The following is an 18,795-nucleotide window of genomic DNA, read 5'->3' as shown; positions in this document are numbered from 1 at the left end:
ACACAGAGAGAAAAATGTGACTAAATCCATGATAGAGCTTGAGCCTGGGGCTAGGACAGAAGAAGGAGAAGAGGGAGAAAAAAAGAAAACTCTGGCAGATTTCAGATGATTCACAGTTTTCTGTGCAAGAGACCTCTGTGTAATAACACAGAAACAGAACTTGGAAGAACAAGACAGAGAGAAAGTGAGAAACAGCGCTCTGGGGTGGAAAAGCTTTCCCAAAAGGACAGCACATCACAAAATGCTGCTGAATAAAATTGTGCATCTAATAAGGAAAAGTAATTAAATTTTCCTCTAAGACTTCTTGTGTCACAGACAAAATTCATCCTGCTGTTCTCTATTCCAGAAAGAGGTGCGCAGTGAAGCTAGAAGGGTTGAATAAGATCTAGTTTTTTCATTTTGCCTTTTTTGTTTAAGATGAGGCCTTTTCAAACTGTGTTGATTAAAATGGTGTATCAATATGCTGTGTTGGCATTCCTCGCATCTTTACAACATCGTTGATTTGGAAGCAAAGGCGAACATAGCTGTTACAAATTAGATTTTTTTTTCCTTCTATATCACACCTTTGCATTTAACTTTCCGTGCCAAAAGTTAATATGCTACCGGTCCCTTCATTTCACTTTGATTTGTTCAGAAAGCTCTTCTCACATTTGCACAGCTAATACCAAAGAAACTGTGTTTTTATTCAAGCAGGACTTAATTATAGAAAAGCATCAACATTTCCACTGGATGAAGACATTTATTGAAAATTTGGAATGAATAAGGTCACTAACAACGGAAATGTTTGCAAAAACAGTCTATTTAAAATGTATTTGTCTGTATTTTGTCATCTGGGCATAATTAGCAAACATCTCATTTCACATGGAAGTCTATAAAATAGTCATTTAAGTTAGTTTTCATAGAGAACTATTAAGAACATCAGCAAAGTGTGTATAAACAAATGTTTTGATCCATGAGCCAAAGTGAGAATAACAGAGCTTGATCTTTATGTGTATCAAAACATAAATCAAGAAAACATTTCAAATAAAGGCAAATAGCACAAGAAGAAGAAGAACAAGTAAAACCTAAATACAAACAGCTGGTCAGTACCAAACATTACTGGTACCAATGAAGGCAAGCCACAAATTCTACCATTTTTTATTCTTCTTCTTTTCAAAGGATTAGTGTTCAGCTTGCTTTGAGATGAGAAGATTAACGCCATTTTCATTTCTTTCCGTTAAATATCGAGCTGGAAGCTTTGAGCCATTAACCTACATCTTCACATAAAGAAAAAGAAAAGAGTTGGACTCTGTCTAAAGAAAAAATATATATTTAAAAGAGCAACTTATAAGTCTGCCCAGAAATTTCATGCAAAATGCTTTGCGCTATAATCTTGGCTGGCCAGCAATCAAACACCCACTGGCCTTTTAATTAGGTACACTCAGTTCAAACCAAGCATCAGAATGGGGAAGAAAGTTGAGTTAAGTGACTTTAAACTTGACATGGTTGTTGGTGCCAGACAGGTTGAGTATTTCACAACCATCTTTATGGTTTGCCTAGTTGATTCTTTCAATCTCTGAAAGCACAACACATTGAACCTTGAAGCAGATGTGTTACAGAAGCAGAAGACCACACCAGATGTCACTCCTGTCAGCTAACAACAGCAAACTGAGGTTACATTTCTAATAGGCTCACCAAAATTGGACCGAGTCAACTGGTGGTCATGGGTCAACCCCAAACAGCTCCTCGCTATCATCCTCATGTCAGCTTAAAAGTCAGTTAGGTAAACCGCCATGGCAGGAAGGGTCTCAGCCACTTGGACAGATGTACCGGAGTAACCTGTGAATGAGACAGAAGGGTTCAAGGTGAATAAGAAAAGCCACATCTATGGTTGCATACTGCTTCAAACCCCACCAATCTCCATCCAAGACTCCTGTCGAATCTGACTGATGTGTTTTGAGGTTAGCAGAGATTTGGAAAAATGTTACATCAAACTAATGAGGCTATTCAGGTGGAAGGATCAAAACTTGGAGGAAAAAACATGAAAGCATCCTGCTTTGCAACAACAGTTCAGGCTTGAGTAATGGTGTAGTGATGTGAGGGATATTTTCTTGCCACACTTTGTCCTCCTTAGTACCAAGTGACCATTGTTTAAACTCCACAGCTTTTTGGAGTATTGTTGTCAAACATGTTCGTCCCTTTATGACCACAATGTGCCCACATGGCTGAGATAACACGACATGTCACAAAGCTCAAATCATCTCATGTTTCATGAACATGAGTTCACTGTACACAAATTTCCTCCCCAGTCGTCAGATCTGAATCCGATAGAGCACCTTTGGGATGTGGATCCACATCATGGGGCTGACAAATCTGCAGCAACTGTGTGATGCTATCAGGTCAACATGGAGGAAAATCTCTGAGGAATGTTTCCAGCACCTCGTTGAATCTATGCCACAGTTCTGAAGGCAAAAAGAGTCCAACCCACTATTAGCACATTGTATCTACAGTAATGAAGTGTAACAATGAGAGTTGTATCAGATTATTATTTCTAAATGTCTAAATATTTAGCAATTACTTTGCTAAGGTTTTTTTCTGTATTTTACCTCTGTTAAAATTATGTCTGTTATAGTCATATGGTTCGTTTCCTATCAGTTGTGTACTGTGTTTAGTTTTACTTCCTCTTCATCAGCGTCTCGCCATTGATTAGTTTCAGCTGTACCTTGTTTTCTCCAGCTGTGTCACATTCCCCTGATTAGCCCTCAGCATGTTTGTGTACATGAAGGCCTGCCCTTGTCTTCATTCTTTGTCTGAGCATCTGTGATCCTCCTCTGTGTTCTTGTGGATTTCGCTTTGGCTTGCTTTTTGGATTTTGTGTTTCATGTACTTTGTAAATGGCCTCAATAAACAGCATTGTGGTTTTTTACTTCCAGCCTGCCTCCTGAGCCTCAGTTTGGGTTCTAAATCCCGATACGTGGCAGTTATTTATCCCTGCTTTCAGTCTGGGGTTTGTTCAGTTCACAGATTTTTATTTGCCTGGTGTACTAGATGAAATTAAAAATGTCCAGATCAGTCCTAATCAATTCACATAACAACTCAGGACATATTTAGATAAATGTTGTGACGGTATCTTCTGACTTGTTTCTGCTGCATCCACAAATATCAGATATCTGCTCACAGCACAGTTTCATCTGTTGTGACCAGATCAGACACAAGTTACACAATAAAATTTAAAAAAAATAAAAACTGAAGAGGAAGATTAAAGTAATTATACGTATCATGGTTCTAGCATATCTTTTCTAGTCTCACATTACATATAGCGAGCAATCATCATTTGTGAGTGGCTCCCTATATACAGGAAATGTTAATATATGGCACTCATCTCAGAGATAACTTAGTTCTTACACCCACACCAGCCAAAGTGCAGTATGAGCTCTTTTTACTGCCTCGCACACACGCAGACCTGCACGCCAGACAAACTCAGAAATATGCACACGTACACACACGTGAGTGTGATTTGTGCTGAAATTCTTCATTGTTCTGTGCATATATCTGCATTCGTACTGAGTGATAACAATTTGCAAATGCTGGAAAACAATTTTGCAGATTCATAGATATGAATGGAACCAGTCCTTAAAAGTATGGATGTTAGAGGATCTTTACAAGGCTTTTTGTTCTCCTTGTATCATAAAATCTCAGCTAACAGGCCTCTCCTTCATGATCTACTTCTCCTCAGCCACTTAACCTGTAGAATAATGATGCAGTTTTCCCAACTCTCGCTTTCCATCTTGCAAGTTTCAAAGTTTTCAAAATGCTGTCAAGTACATAGGCGTCTATCACATCCCCCCATCAACAGTTTAGGTACTGAATTAAACATTAACCTGTTGAAGCTGCCTGTTTTTCACATAATATAAATTATCGCAATTGGAGATGACATCCTGTGTGCTCTTAACCCCAGCTGCACATAAACAACCTGTTTCACTTTAAGGTTTCTACCCTGCCATAAAATCCATACTACCTCTGTAACTTTTTGGGGGAAATAAACAAGCTGAAATAAACAATGTGTTTACGACTTCACCGTGAACATGCAAATGTGAGATTTGACCTGAGAAGCTAACAACCCACCTTAAACCCAAGAGCAACTAAATAAAACATGAATGTACCTAAATGCTAGGCTATGTGTGTCTGTTTCACAGCTAGACAAGAGACAAATAATGCATATTTTAGGATATTGTTATCTAAATTATGAAAGAGCAAAGTAAAATATTTGGTGTGTTACTTACAAAAACAGGGATTTGTTGGCAGAAGGTCAGAGTAAGACCACAGTAAAAGAATTATGTTTCTTACACCAGCAAGAACTCTATTACACTTTGTCCTTATCGCTAATCAGCTCTGCTTTACTTTTTAAGCACCTCGTGTTGCCCTTCACAAACAGATTGTTTGGTATCATTCTCTTTTGTTCTCATGAGCAGCAAAATTTAATTAATGTTTTTGAAACAACTACAAAATTGAGAACTCACCCTCCAACCCTCTAATCTGCTTACTAAGTGGTTTCATACATTTCAGACCCTAAATCACCTCCTCTAAGAGTTATGATTATACCTGATTTAAACACACACTGCCCTGCGCTGATCTGATGCACACAGTCAAAAGCCACACTCTCGTCTTATTACCTCTTTCGCTCTCACAGCTCTACTCTTTTGATCAAACTATAATTTGGTCCGTCCATCACTTTGGTCCATGCTGAAATCTCTCAAAAACTATTAAGTGGATTGCCATGAAATTTGCTAGAGACATTCGAGGTCCTTTTGAGGACATTTCTGCTAGAATAAATTCACTAATAAAACAAAGTGTAATTATTCTGATAGCTACCTGATATTTTTGCACAAAATGTGACACTCATAGTTCCCAGACAAAGCACTCCAATGGTATTAATAGTCCCCAAACTTTGCCTCTGGCATCAACACATTAATATTTTTTTGCAGATGCGTTATCTCATCCCCCAAAAAAATGCCCACAGCTTGTAAAAGTACTATTTTATACTATGCAAATGGGGAAATAAGCTGATAGAAAACCATTGCTAATTTCTACTACTGATTCCACTACACAGTTTGTGCATATCTGTAAAATGTCAGTGGCTTTGACAGTACAGCAGTATTTGATGCTGTGGGAATGAAAAGGTCTGTTGAGACTCCCTGAAAGATAAACCTTTTTCCAGGAGATTTCATGTTAGCATTCTTTCACACACAGTTAGGCATTCTGGGGTGATGACATGTCTCCCATTGTGCTGGAGGTGCAGGCAAACAGGCAATTGGCATTGAGTCTGCAGGATCAACTGTGTACCACTATTGAAATTTGATTCAATGCCAGTTCATATTTATAGTGAAATGGTTCAGTGGAATGACCTACAAGAACTATCATGTTATAAATAATGAATACAGGATTCATATTTTAAATTCATGAGCCATGAAAAAGGGGCCTAAGAGAAGACCACTCTGTGCAAAGGCTTGTTCTACAAAAGTCGTAGGTACCACAGTGGCTGCAAATGACACTTTTGGGAAACAGAATCCAGACTAGAGAAAATTTCAACATATTTTTTAATGTGTATATGATCGGCTGCCATATACTGTCATATACAACTGTAGACAAGTCTTTTGGTACCAATTACTTCAGCTTTGTGTCAGCCTTTCATGGCTTAGAAATCTGAAAAGCTGGTTTTTGGCACTCCTGTCTTCATTTTTCATGATATCATGTTTCTTGTTATTACATCACTTCACCATTTACTGTATGCACCAGGTTACGAAAAAACTGATATACAGTTAGTTTTGCAATGTCAATCGCAACAGCCATTACACTGCACCTCCAACATAATGGAGGACTTTGCTGTGTAATAGAGCTTCATAAAGCCTTTATAGACTAGTTACTTTTCTTGCATCAACACCTAAGTTAAGCCACCAACAAACACTGATGTCCTTCATTATTTTCATGAATAACTATCTATATAAAGACTGTAGAGGGTAACACTGCCTGCAGGTATAACTGACACTTTGGTCTTTTCTCAGTCCTTAAGAAGACCTCTTCACAGGAAGAAGTGAGACAGGTAATTCAAAACTACATGTGCTTGAAAGAGACTGAGATATCACCTAGCTCAGTACCCCCTAGTGAGGGTGAATTCATTAGCTAACAGATCAGTGTATTACTCTGCAGAATACCAAGTCGAAAGTGTGTAAGTCATGGGTTTGTTTTTTCATTTAATATTATCCAAATATAACAAGGACGTTCATATGTAATTATACGACTACATAGCCTGGCACTTGCACATTAATTTTTTAAAATAATTTAAAAAATAAATAGTGAAAGAAAAGTGTGGCAACTGCGAACCTTTTTTTTTTTTTTTTTTTTTTAAACATTAAGTGGAACTATCCTCCCTCTGGCAAAAATGAATAAAAACATTTTAAGGACAGACCCAGTCTGTACGGGATGGATTGGTTTTACCCGTCTTACAGGAATTACCAATGAGCTTTCATCCAACTTCCTGTGGCTTAATCGCATTACCGAAGTTTTCTCACATTTAAAATGGCCAAAAAAGTTCAGAATAGTTAAGTTATTTGCACTTAATTTGTTTTGCTTTAAAGATCTTGGAACATATTTTTCCAGTCAGTTTCTTAATTATGAGTGATGGACGAACATGCAAGGTAACTGATTTTTTCCAAGGTCTTTTTTGTCTGTACCTTTCCTAGTGGCTTGTATTGAACATAGTGAAATGGGAAAAGGCATTTTTGTGAATTAATCAGTGTGTGGATTTGAAATTTTCAAGTCATTATCAAGTCAAACTACTCACAGGTTTATGTATTAGAACTTGTGAAGAAAATATACTGTAACATTTAATAACACACATCTTTTACGACCCAACATTTGGATGTCTGAAAACGACAGCTGAAACTCAAGGAAAGCTCAAGCAAAAAGGTATAAATGTTCCCCCTCTGTTGCTGGGCTACAAGAGGATAAAATGCATTATTGGACAGAACTTAAGAGGCTGCTTGTTTCCAAGGTTATTCTCCTGATCCTATAACCCAGCACTGCGTTTTTCTGACTGGCAGACAACAACAAACAACACTGACATTTATGCACACTATGTTCAGAGTCTGCTACTTTAATTGTGTTCAGTTACAATGAGAAAGCAATGTAACATTTGCATCAGAGCCCCAGCTTCGGATTCCGATTGTAGGTGGTGTGATTTATTTATTTGTTTTACCTCACCACATTAATAAATCTTGCTACATCAATAAATTTGATTTATCACAGGCAGATATTTTAGGTGCAATAATTATTTGCATAAGAACAAACCAAAAAAGTTGAGAATCCTTTGCAGCTATAAGAGCTACCAAAACTTTTACCAAAAATAAGAAAAAATAACAAAGGTTTTGAGGTCTTTAATTAGTTTCGAATACTGACGTTTTCCAAGTTATCAGGTAGTTGTTGCTTAGCTTTTGTGTCTACACTGCACTTTACACAACACGCATTTTGTTCACTTTTCAGCCATTTACAAAACTAATTAAAGTTTTCTGTCCTACAAAATTTGCCGCAAGTTTCAGACTTTTTTGGTTTGTTCAAGCTGCATGAAGGTTGTTACCTTAATTTAAAAGTTTAAGAAACAAACCAGAACTACAGTAGCTAATCTGCATTAAGTTGATTAAACAACACGGCATTCATTCTTCACACACTTGGATGTTTGGCATACTCGTCGTGTTCTCCGAGCTGCCTTAAAAAAAACAGAAGAAAGGAAAGAGTGAAAGGAACAAGCGTTAGTCCGGACGGGACGAGAGTTTCCAATTTGCATCTATCATCCAGATGAATCTGCTGTTTCTGCAGATTTAACTGATAGCATGCACAAGAACAGGTGCTGGGTTCACTTTTCAACCTCTAATGTAATTTTCCTAATTAGCTAATTCATGGTTTATGCATAACAAGCCAATCTATCCCTATATATTAATGAGAGACCCAAGTTTGATTTTGTTATCGTCTCTCACTGTGTCATAATATGATATTAATGAATGAAAGCTATTAGCCCTGCATTTTAAATCATTGCTTGACAGAGTGAAATGAATGTTTTCCCAAAGAAAATACATTTTCATAACATCATGATCTGAAAATTCGCATTCAGCCTTGCAGCTGCTGAGGAAGAGGATATCTCCTGCCCTCCCCATTTTTTGTGTTTCATTTCAAGATTATGTTTGGGGTGCATAATTATGACACTCATTAAAAGCTCCTATACCGAAACAGCGTCAAATGGGGGGAAAATATTCTTGGCTGCGGTCCAACTCATTAGAATCCCTGATGACGCTTTATGGGATCAGCTTTTTTTTTTTATTAGCAGTCACTATTTACTACGCAGCAGAATGGAAATATTACTGTAATAACTTATAATTATGTGAGTCCAACTGTTAATTTGAGTCGGGAAGGAGAGGCAGATTGAGAAGTGTGGTTTGTTGTGCCAACAGTCACAGAGGTGAATGGGAATTGTGACAGCTCCAGCCTCGTCAACATGGTCATCTGTTATTTTGGCCCAAACATCAGAGTGCTCGCTGTGAATGTAACAATACACATGGCTCACAGCTTGGCTAAAAACACAGCTGAGCAGAGTTTCTCAACTTTGGAGTCGGGGACCTTTATGGGGTTATAGATGGGGTAACAAAAGATTTCTGTGACACCTATATTTTAAATAAAAATTAGAGAAAAAAAAAAGCTTCTAAACATTTCCTTAAAATCCTGACATCACTACACAAAAAGTTGTAATGCTGCTAAACTCCCTGGAAGACTGGAGGCTGAAAAATGTGATAATGGTCCATAAAAGCTGTTGAAACTCGCTAATAGGAGTCATGATGTCAGTAATATCAAGAAATATAAGCTCTGGTCCAAAACCTTAAATCAGCAGTTTGGCAAAGGCATACAGTAAAAAGGCTGTAATTGTAGTTTTAATAGGCAACTACTGAAGCTGTACTTTATATGGCCTGCCTTCTCAGTTTATCCCATCCTGTGAAATTTGATCATAGTTAGTGTATTAGCTATGCTTTAAACAAAACATATGTTTACAATTATGGTGATGCTGACCTTTGAGTATGCTTTCTAAGACCAAGTGAGCATTTGTCCAAAACAAGTTCCCCAGAGGTTCCTGTTAAATGTATTAAAAACTTAATTTTATTTTGTTGAGCCTCATTAAGAAAGGTTTGTGTGTATGCACATCCAGCAACTTAAGCAACTACACTTTACTTAGATGGTTTGGGATGTTATTATATGTGCAGTTTTAATGTGATAAGTATTTTTATATTTTTAATTCCTTAAATCCTGAGGACTGTGAGTTGGACCGACACATTGTGAATCAATAAAACAGTTGCAGGTAAAACAGTGTGTAGAGGTTATAATTCTTTTTTCCTTTTCTCATGCACCTGGCATTTATTCAGGTGTGCAGAGACTTTGAACAAGTTGTTAAATATCACTGTTATCATTAGTACCACTTGTTGTGACACCCCCAGCTTGCAGCATACAGTGCAACCTTTGTAGCACTAAAAACACAGAAGTAGTCCTGAAGTTACCTCCCTCATCCTCAAATCCTCCTTCAAAGTGCAGGCTGCAGGGGGCACAGTATGTTTATTGTTTGCAATTAAGTTTGTTTTGTTCACAATGTTGTGATTATAACTATGATATTGAAGAGCCAGGGTGCGCGCCACAGGCATAGGAGAGCAAACAGAGCTTTCGGAAGGTGAAAACAGCAGAAATATCAGAGATAAAAGAGAGGTGCCGCCCGGACTGTGACAAACACTTTTTTATGGTTCAAGCACCTCAAAGGATTGTGTCTAAGGAATAGTTTAACATTTGAGAAAAAACCTTATTTGCTTGGTTAGATGAAGAAAAAAAAAAACGAGCCATGCTTTTAGTTTGATAAAGTGGCTCAAAGCAGAGGAAGCGGCTAGCCTGAATTTGCCTGAAAAGCCCACTTTTTAACACATTTAATCTTGCTTGTTAATTCCATACAAACACTGACATCCAAACAGAACAAGTTGAGGTTTTATGGGGGATTATGTTCCAGATGATTTCTTGCAGCTTCACATTTAGAGTCCAGAAACAAGTGTTGTATTTCTAATCTAACACTCAGTCAGAAAGAAAATAAGCTTATTCCCCCACATATTAACCCCTATTGCCTATTTTTGCACACAAAAACATCTATATATCTATATAATTCTTAATAACTTGTTATGTTGTTGTGAATTGTTCATAAACTGAAATCACTTCCTGCCATTATGATTCATCAGTCACATTAAAACTTTGTGGATTTCCATCGTGTGGAAAAACTCACTGAAACCCACATTTGTATGAAGCAGGCTTAATAAAAAAAAATAACAACTGTGGATTCAGGTGAAGCCTGTTGTTTTAATTAAAATGCTTTTTTTTTGCCAATTTTTATTGACAGCATTTCCTGACTTGGGGGAAAAAAGTATTACTATTAAAAGGATCCATTTTGTCCATAGATTTACTTAATTGTTTATCAAGGTCATGGTTTCATAATTGAAATCATGTATTTCAAAGGAAATAATCAAACGGAAGAATAATAATACCTTTCCACATGAATAGCCAGAGATAACTGTTTTGACAAAAAGTAATTTAAATATAAGGTCCTCTGCTGCAATTCTAAGGAAAGACAACAAAGAGATTAACACACCTCCACCTCTGAGTGACATATTACCAATTTTGATCATGTCTCTTTAAAGCAACACAGACTGAAGGTCGCTTTCCACATAAGTATCATTTAATCTTAGCAGACAAAAGAGGAAGGCTGCGTCTCGATTGTGTGCAGGTGCCTGCAGGCCTGAAGTATTGTGCCATCTTGATTATCCACCCGACGCTTAAATATTCTCTCCTCTTGTGCAGGCAAATTAAATCCACTGCAGGTGAACTCTATCTCACTACTAATTAAGAGTGTTTGTCCATGTGTGATATTGTTTCTCATTTCATACCCCCCAATCTGCTCTGAACAGCAAGGAGACTCAGAAATGTTTGCTTTCCTTTTGTGTGTGTCTGCTTTTTCACTTAGATTTGTGTGTGGTTTCTCGATGTGTTTGTGCACACACACACAACACGTTTAAATTGTCTTAATAAACAATGGACGCATTTTTCCCTGCAGTTCTTTTTCCCCTGCATAACCTTTCATACAATTCTTAGAGCTTTAATTTTGTTGCACTTACAAAATAAAGCAGCCTTAAATGTCTGTTCTGTTCTGTGTCCACTGTGAATTCTTTCCAGTTTCTTTTGTTACTTGCACAACTGCTTAGAGGTCAAAGATCCATGACATGGGATCTTTTGCAGTGTCCTTACTTGCAGGGATAAGTTTCAACAAAAGCAAACAGAACTCATAATCTGCACCAGAGCTCTGCTGGTATCATTTAAAATTTGTTTGTGCCCCTGTCTAGGACTGCTTTCTTTTATCTGTGCAACACTGTCAAAATTAGGAACATCCTGTCTCTGAGTTAAATGAGTTCATGCGTTTGTTACTTCAAATCTAGACTATTCTAATTCCTTATTATCCCGTTGTCCTAAAAGCTCCCTGAAAAGCCCTTAGTTGATCCAGCTTTCTTCACCAAGAGTACTAACAGGCACTAGAAAGGGAAATCACATCTCTCCCATATTAGCTACTTTTTTCATCAGCTCCTTGTTAAATTCGGACTTGAATATAAAATCCTTCGTCTCTCATACAAGTCCAGAATTATCCATCATATCTAAAAACCCAGGAGTTCCATTTTATCCCAACAGAGCACTGCACGGCCAGCGCAGGCTTATTTGTGGTTTCTAGATTTTACAAAAGTAAAAGTAAAGTTGTAGGCAGAGGCTTCAGTTTTTTGTGGAATAGCTCCCAGTTTGGGTTTAGGATACAGACAGTCTCTCTGTTTCTAATATTAGGTGTAAAACCTTTCTTTTTAATAACACTTAGATTCAGGGCTGGATCAAGTGACCCTGAACCATCCCTTAGTAATGCCGCTATAGGTGCCGGGCCACTTCCCTTTCACTGCTCCTTTGTTCTCCTTTTTATACTCCTCATGTATTTCTATTTCATAATTCCCTTAATTTGAGCTCACCAACTAGACACAACAGTTGGCTGAGCCCAGTTCTTGCCTGCCAGAAGTTTCTTTTTGTTAAAAGGGAGTTCTTCCTCCCAATCATCGCCAAGTGCTATTCATACAGGATTTGATTTCTTGTTATCTTTTAAGTTTTCTCATTAATATTGTCTCCAAAAAGTTGATTCTGTTCATCTGGACGTAGCGTTTTGTGGGAGAAACGTTTCGTCACTCATCCAAGTGACTTCTTCAGTCTCAGCTGACTGCAGGTTTCCCCAATCTTATAAACAGTACATTTGCATAATGACTGAAACCAGCCCACTGAAGGAACAATTGGCTGTGAGGTCAGTTCCTTAATCTTAATTATGCAAATTCTCATGACCATTGATCAACAACCACTGACCAAAACCCACTGATCAAAGACCACTGATCAATGGCCATGAGTACCATTCACAGAGAGTTGGGGAATGGCTGCAATCACAGCATTGTAAGATGGTGAAAGGTGTACCCTTAGGCCCCCTCCTCGATTCAGAGATGGTCTTTCCCTTTTCACGTAAATGGCCTCCTTGACTCCGCACTCAAACCAGCGTTCCTCCCTGTCCAACATGTGTACATCCTCATCCTTGAAAGAGTGTCCACTGGCCTGTAGGTGTGAATAGACTGCCGAGTGCTGGCCTGACGAGGTAGCTCTTCTGTGGTACATCAAGGGTACATCTTTCACCATCTTACAATGCTGTGATTGCAGCCATTCCCCAACTCTCTGTGAATGGTACTCATGGCCATTGATCAGTGGTCTTTGATCAGTGGGTTTTGGTCAGTGGTTGTTGATCAATGGTCATGAGAATTTGCATAATTAAGATTAAGGAACTGACCTCACAGCCCATTGTTCCTTCAGTGGGCTGGTTTCAGTCATTATGCAAATGTACTGTTTATAAGATTGGGGAAACCTGCAGTCAGCTGAGACTGAAGAAGTCACTTGGATGAGTGACGAAACGTTTCTCCCACAAAACGCTACGTCCAGATGAACAGAATCAACTTTTTGGAGATTTACTTTCCTGGATGATTGAGAATGCATCAAGACTCATTAATATTGTGTTTTTAGCAGGCTGTTGTGAACTGGTGCTATGTGAATAAAATTGAACTAAATTCACTTGAATTGTTGTAAATAAATAAAATTATAAATAATAAAAAAAAATATCGAACAAAGCCTGAAAAGCATTTGTTGTCATCAGTCTGTGTGTTTACCCAGAATCAACTAAAATACATTACATGTAAGGTAATGGCTAAGTAATGCCAATCTCATTTTTTCTTTGGCTACAGATGAAAAATTGTTTTACTATCAATTGTCTCTGGAACACACACACGCATGCACACACACACAAACACACACAGAATTCATATCAGTAGACAGGGAGAGATGCACAAGCAAATTCTTTTGTCTCCCTGGTGATGTGATTTTGAGCATTGGTTGATAGACTGTGCAGAGATGAGGATTGGCAGCATCTCAAGATGTCTTTGAGGCTTCTCTCACAGCCATGCTTTATGGTTAAGCAGCCAGCAAATTGGGAAAGTGGCTTTATCTAATTAGAAAATACATTCCTTTAGTAACAGTCCCCCAGGCAGAATCATCATTATTTAAGCTGGCTGGCCTTGAGAGAGGCACAAACGGCATTCAGATACATATCTAATGCTCACCATGGATATGACTATGTGCAGTGGATATGCTCATGGTACAATCATTACATTTTTCATTCTTTTGCCTTCTTTCCCTCTAAATATAATTCTCTCTTTCTCTATCACAGTTCTTAGTCTCCCAAATCTCTATTGTGTATTAAAAGGCTAAGAAATAATTATCTTAGTGCCTTTTCATTAGACAGTTTTCATGCTGTGGTGAAAATCATCTTGCAGATTGTCTCAGTGTGCTGTTACACCACATTAATGTATTATGATTGGTGCAGTGGGTGCAGCAATCACAAGAGGAAATTGGTCTAAAATCCTTTAGGCTGTGCAGCCAAACATATACCGGTATAATAGACGTGATATCTTGAACTGTAATTATGTGATATTTTCCACAACATATTAGTATCAAATGGTCAGCACAACACAAAAGCAGTAGACTTTAATGTAGGCCATGAATGCCAAAGGCACGGAGGGATTAAAAGGAAACCTAATGTACAGATGCTAGCTCAGACTGCAGGCTATGCCGCAACGTCTTAACTAAACAACATGATACCCACCATAATGAGCTTTCACTATCCATGTACAATGCACATGGGTGTACTTTCACTACATTTTGTGATTTTGGTGTGTGTGTGTGTGTAACACTCACTTTGAAGCTTTTGTTTGTACAGTGAACAGTCTCTGAGTATCTTAGGCTACTATGAGCCCTTCTTTTGCCCAGCACTGTTAATGAGGCCTCTGGGAATGGACATGGAGGTGTGTGTCAACACATAAAGCCTTTAAAGTTTTACACGTCTGCGAGCGTGCATGCAAGCGTGTGTGTGTGTGTGTGTGTGTGTGTGTGTGTGTGTGTGTGTGTGTGTGAGAGAGAGAGAGAGAGCATGTGAGGGAGAGAGAGAGAGAGAGAGAGAGAGAGAGAGAGCATGTGAGGGAGAGAAATCACAATCTCATTTTATTTATACTTCTGGATTAGTGCCCCTCTAGAACTGGTGTAATTTTCAGCAGTCACATCTGCAGTTTGATTTCTTCGTGTTGTGCAATCATATATAAATATGCCTGGATTTGTTCTCACCTCTTTCTTTCATATGCTTTAAATATGTTTTTAGAACGATTGAAGTCTATAGTCGGAGCTCCCTGAGGCTGTAGACCTCACTACACACGATGAAACAAAACATTTATAGATAGATTAAACATAAAGAAACTACAATTGTAGGTCAGTGCTGGTTCTTCCTATTGGGAATACAGGCATATCTTAGTTGTTGGTTAATTTCCTGGCAAAATCATATATCAACCATGGGTCATTCAAGGATGGTTGGAAAGTTGAAAATCAAATCGCTTCTGCATTAAGAGGGTTATTAGCGGTCTCATACATTGATTCATTGATCAATACCACTAGGATATATAGCAATGACATGTTGGTAGAGAAGTGTAGTTGGATGGTTGCAAAGAGAGGGAAGGTCGTAAGAACTAAGGCACTACCAGAAGGCAACATTGCAGACACTGAGGATAGCTGCAAGTACCTTGGAATCTCACAGGCAAATGAAAACCATGAAGCTGCCACCATAGGAAAGCTCCAGAGGCTCAGGCAAGTCCTGACTCTGGTAGAGGACCTGAGCTTGAAGGATAAAGGCCACCAACAGGTGGACCAAAGGGCTGGAAGATTAAGTGATGCTAAAGGAAATGGCTGGCAGAAGATTTTGGTTTTGGTTAAGTAGCAACAGGTCAGTAACATGATTGTGTATAAAAAGAGCACGTTAGAGGCCGAGTTTCTCAGAAGTTCAGTTCATTTTCATCCATCCATCCATCCAGTCTCTTCAGCTTATCCTTATCAGAGTCGCAGAGAGCCTACCCCAGCTACCACAGGGCGAGAGGAGGGGTACACTGGACAGGTCGACAATCTGATGCAGGGCCAACACAGAGAGACAGATAACCATTCGCATCTGCTGCAATCAGTTGGATGTGAAAGAAATAAAGATGACGAATGTGCAAAAAACTGTATCTATAAATTGTGCAGATTTCAGAAAAATCTTCCTCAACATAAAATCTTCATCTGGTTATCTACAGTGCATAATATCATCAAAAAATTGGGAATCTTGAGAAATCTCTGTGTGCAAGGGATAAACCCGGAAATCAATATTGGATTCCTGTGATGTCCAGCCCCTCAGAGGGCACTGAATTAAAAACAGGTATGTTTCAGTCATGAAAAATAATCTTTGCATGGACTCAGGAACACTTCCAGAAATGATTGACTACAAGCGTTGTGTGAGCCATCAACAAACGCATGATCCAGAAAGCAATCATAGACTGGGCAAAGTGGAAAACTGTTCTCTGGTCAACAATCAAATCTTAATTTAAGGTTTAGGTTGGGCAACTCCAGGCCTCAAGGGCCGGTGTTCTGCAGGTTTTTAGATATCACCCTGGGCCAACACTCCTGAATCAAATGTTTAGTTCTTTACCAGGCCTCTGGAGAACTTCAAGACATGTTGAGGAGGTCATTTAGCCATTTAAATCAGCTGTGTTTTATCAAGGAAATATTTAAAACCTGCAGGACACTGGCTCTCGAGGCCTGGAGTTGCCTACCCCTGAGTTATAGGTCATTAAAATGACCTGATTTTTTCCTTTAATACGGAGACGTGTGTAATGGTCGCATTGGTTTCTACAGCCTGAGAAGAAAATTCATAGACCAATAAACTCTATAATTATAACATATATAAATGTATATTTATTTATAATTATGTGTCATAACAAATACCACTATACAGTATATAGATACTGATACATATATAATACAATTTAATGAAACACAATAGTTGTAGGTAATTTACAGTTCATTTATCATTACAGATGCACTTTTGAAACATCTTGATGCATTACCAAACACTGAATTTTTCCTCTTGAAACAATCCTATTGTTTAAGGTCAGTAACTTCTTGATTTAGATCTTGACAGTAAAATGTTTGATGGAAATTAAAGTTTGACAAAATGTACCAAACATTTCCTTCTATCTGTGTTGGTTTTGCTTTTGATAATGACGAGGGCACCGCTGAGATGAGCAGGTTTTCTAGATATTACTAAGCTTCTTTATAAATAAGAGAAAATATTGGTCTTTTATATATGAGCTTTCAAAGAGGAGGACACAACATGTTTTTACAATTAATACTTTTCCACAATTTTAATAAGTGGAGAGCTAATTAAAAGAAGCAGATTAGTGTATTCACTGAAAAAAATCTCTTTAAGTGTTTGTTGCAAACCCTTCTCTTTATAAAGCATTCATTTGATACATGGACGCCGGGCTTTCTGGAATAAAGCAACAACTCTGCTGAGTTCCAGTGAAAGTAGTTCTGATCAGGTAAAGGTCATGTGAAGTATGAGTAGAAGAATTTGGGTCGATGCTCAAGGATAGCAAAACCATTGACAAACAAGAGATGGCCCTACTTAAAGATGAAAAGAAGAAATGGAGAGCAGCGCTACTACATTTGATTGCCATTGTGCAATCCTGGTAGGAATATGGAACTCAGAGTTGACACAAAAAAGCTGTATTATCCCTAAAATTCAAACTTTCTGAAACAGTTAGAGCTTTCAGCACAGTCTGTAAGGCTGTAAGTATCCATAGAATTCAAAGTGAGTCCTCTCGCCTGAGCTACTTAGACAGACATGTGTTAGCAAAGCAGGCTAATGCCCAAATTGTTCATTGTTTCCTGTTATGTTTTGTTTTTAAGGTTTCCTAGCAAAAAACAGAAAGATTGTTTGTATCCTTGTTGATTTTCTATGAATTTAAAATGTGGAGAAGTCAAACAGTGTCCATTCTTTGAATTTTTGTAGGTTAGTGATGATGCAAATAGATTTCACACCCTTACGTATGCATGACTATACCGAGGTTTTCTGGACAAAGATTTGGGCCAAAATAGTGCACTGTTTATTTGCAGTTGTTGCATCAGAAACTGCTCAATACAGTTTTCTGACATAGTTTTCAGAGATATTTGGATACAGAGAAATTAAAAGAACATTGGAAATGTTTGCATGTCTGGTTGTTCTTGATTGCGTCATTGCTTTGCTGTTTTTGTTCACAGCTGGGATTCTCAGTCCACGTCTTGACCAGCTTTTGCCGTGCTGCTTCACATTTACCTCACATTCAAGTTCATTGTAGCATTTTTTTTATTTATTTTTTATTTTTACTGGTGCAGATGAGACAATCCAAGTAGTTTCTGGTTATTATTGCTCCCTAGATGCGATGTCATCCAAACAACCGGAGACCTAGATGAGGCGCAGCTCCTGGCAGGTGTTCTCTTTAAGACTTTTCACTGTGTAAAATTATCTTGAGTGAAACACATGCAAGGAAAATCATCCAGTCAAAAATGCTAGTGGATAGAGAATCAGGCCTGCTGTAAAAAGCTGAAGCTGCTCTTTAAAACAACAGCTATAGCTATAGCTCACACATGTTATTAGCTATAAGGCTGTGAAAGACCACAGAAGGTGAATGTGTGCATGTTCTCTCTCTGTGTGTCTTTTCTACTTATCTAGCAATTTGAAGCAGAGTCTATAGTATATATATATAGTCTAAAGATCAGCATGCTGTAGAACAGCCAATTTTTACTGTGAATGATATTTTCCTCACGTTGCCTTCTCAATCTTTTCATTACCATCGGTACAACTGTTGGCGTATTTTATGGTTTAATCGCTACAGGAGGCATTTTACAGAAGCAGACCTAGCCAGCATCTTTCTCTGACTCCAATGCAGTGAGTCACTGACGTGATGTGCCGCAAAGAAGAAGGAGAGGTGGACATGTGTGTTCGTACTCTGTGTATCAGTACAGGGAAAATCTGCAGAAAAAGTAAAATCAAATGACAGCGAGAACAAAGTACGAACAAATAAGTGGCCAGCTGGTAAAACATCAGAACGAAAGGAACGAAAGGAAGCAATAAAGAAAGCATCTTTTATTTGTCAACATATGGTGATAGGTAAAAAAAAAAAAAAGTACAAGAGCACTACCGACAAGATAAATTAAGTAGCAATTAACTATAGCATAACA

The sequence above is a fragment of the Pelmatolapia mariae genome, linkage group LG20 (genome assembly GCF_036321145.2).
Source record: "Pelmatolapia mariae isolate MD_Pm_ZW linkage group LG20, Pm_UMD_F_2, whole genome shotgun sequence".
NCBI classification, from domain to species: domain Eukaryota; kingdom Metazoa; phylum Chordata; class Actinopteri; order Cichliformes; family Cichlidae; genus Pelmatolapia; species Pelmatolapia mariae.
The sequence above is the reverse complement of the archived record's forward strand: the minus strand, read 5'-3'. Positions refer to the sequence as shown.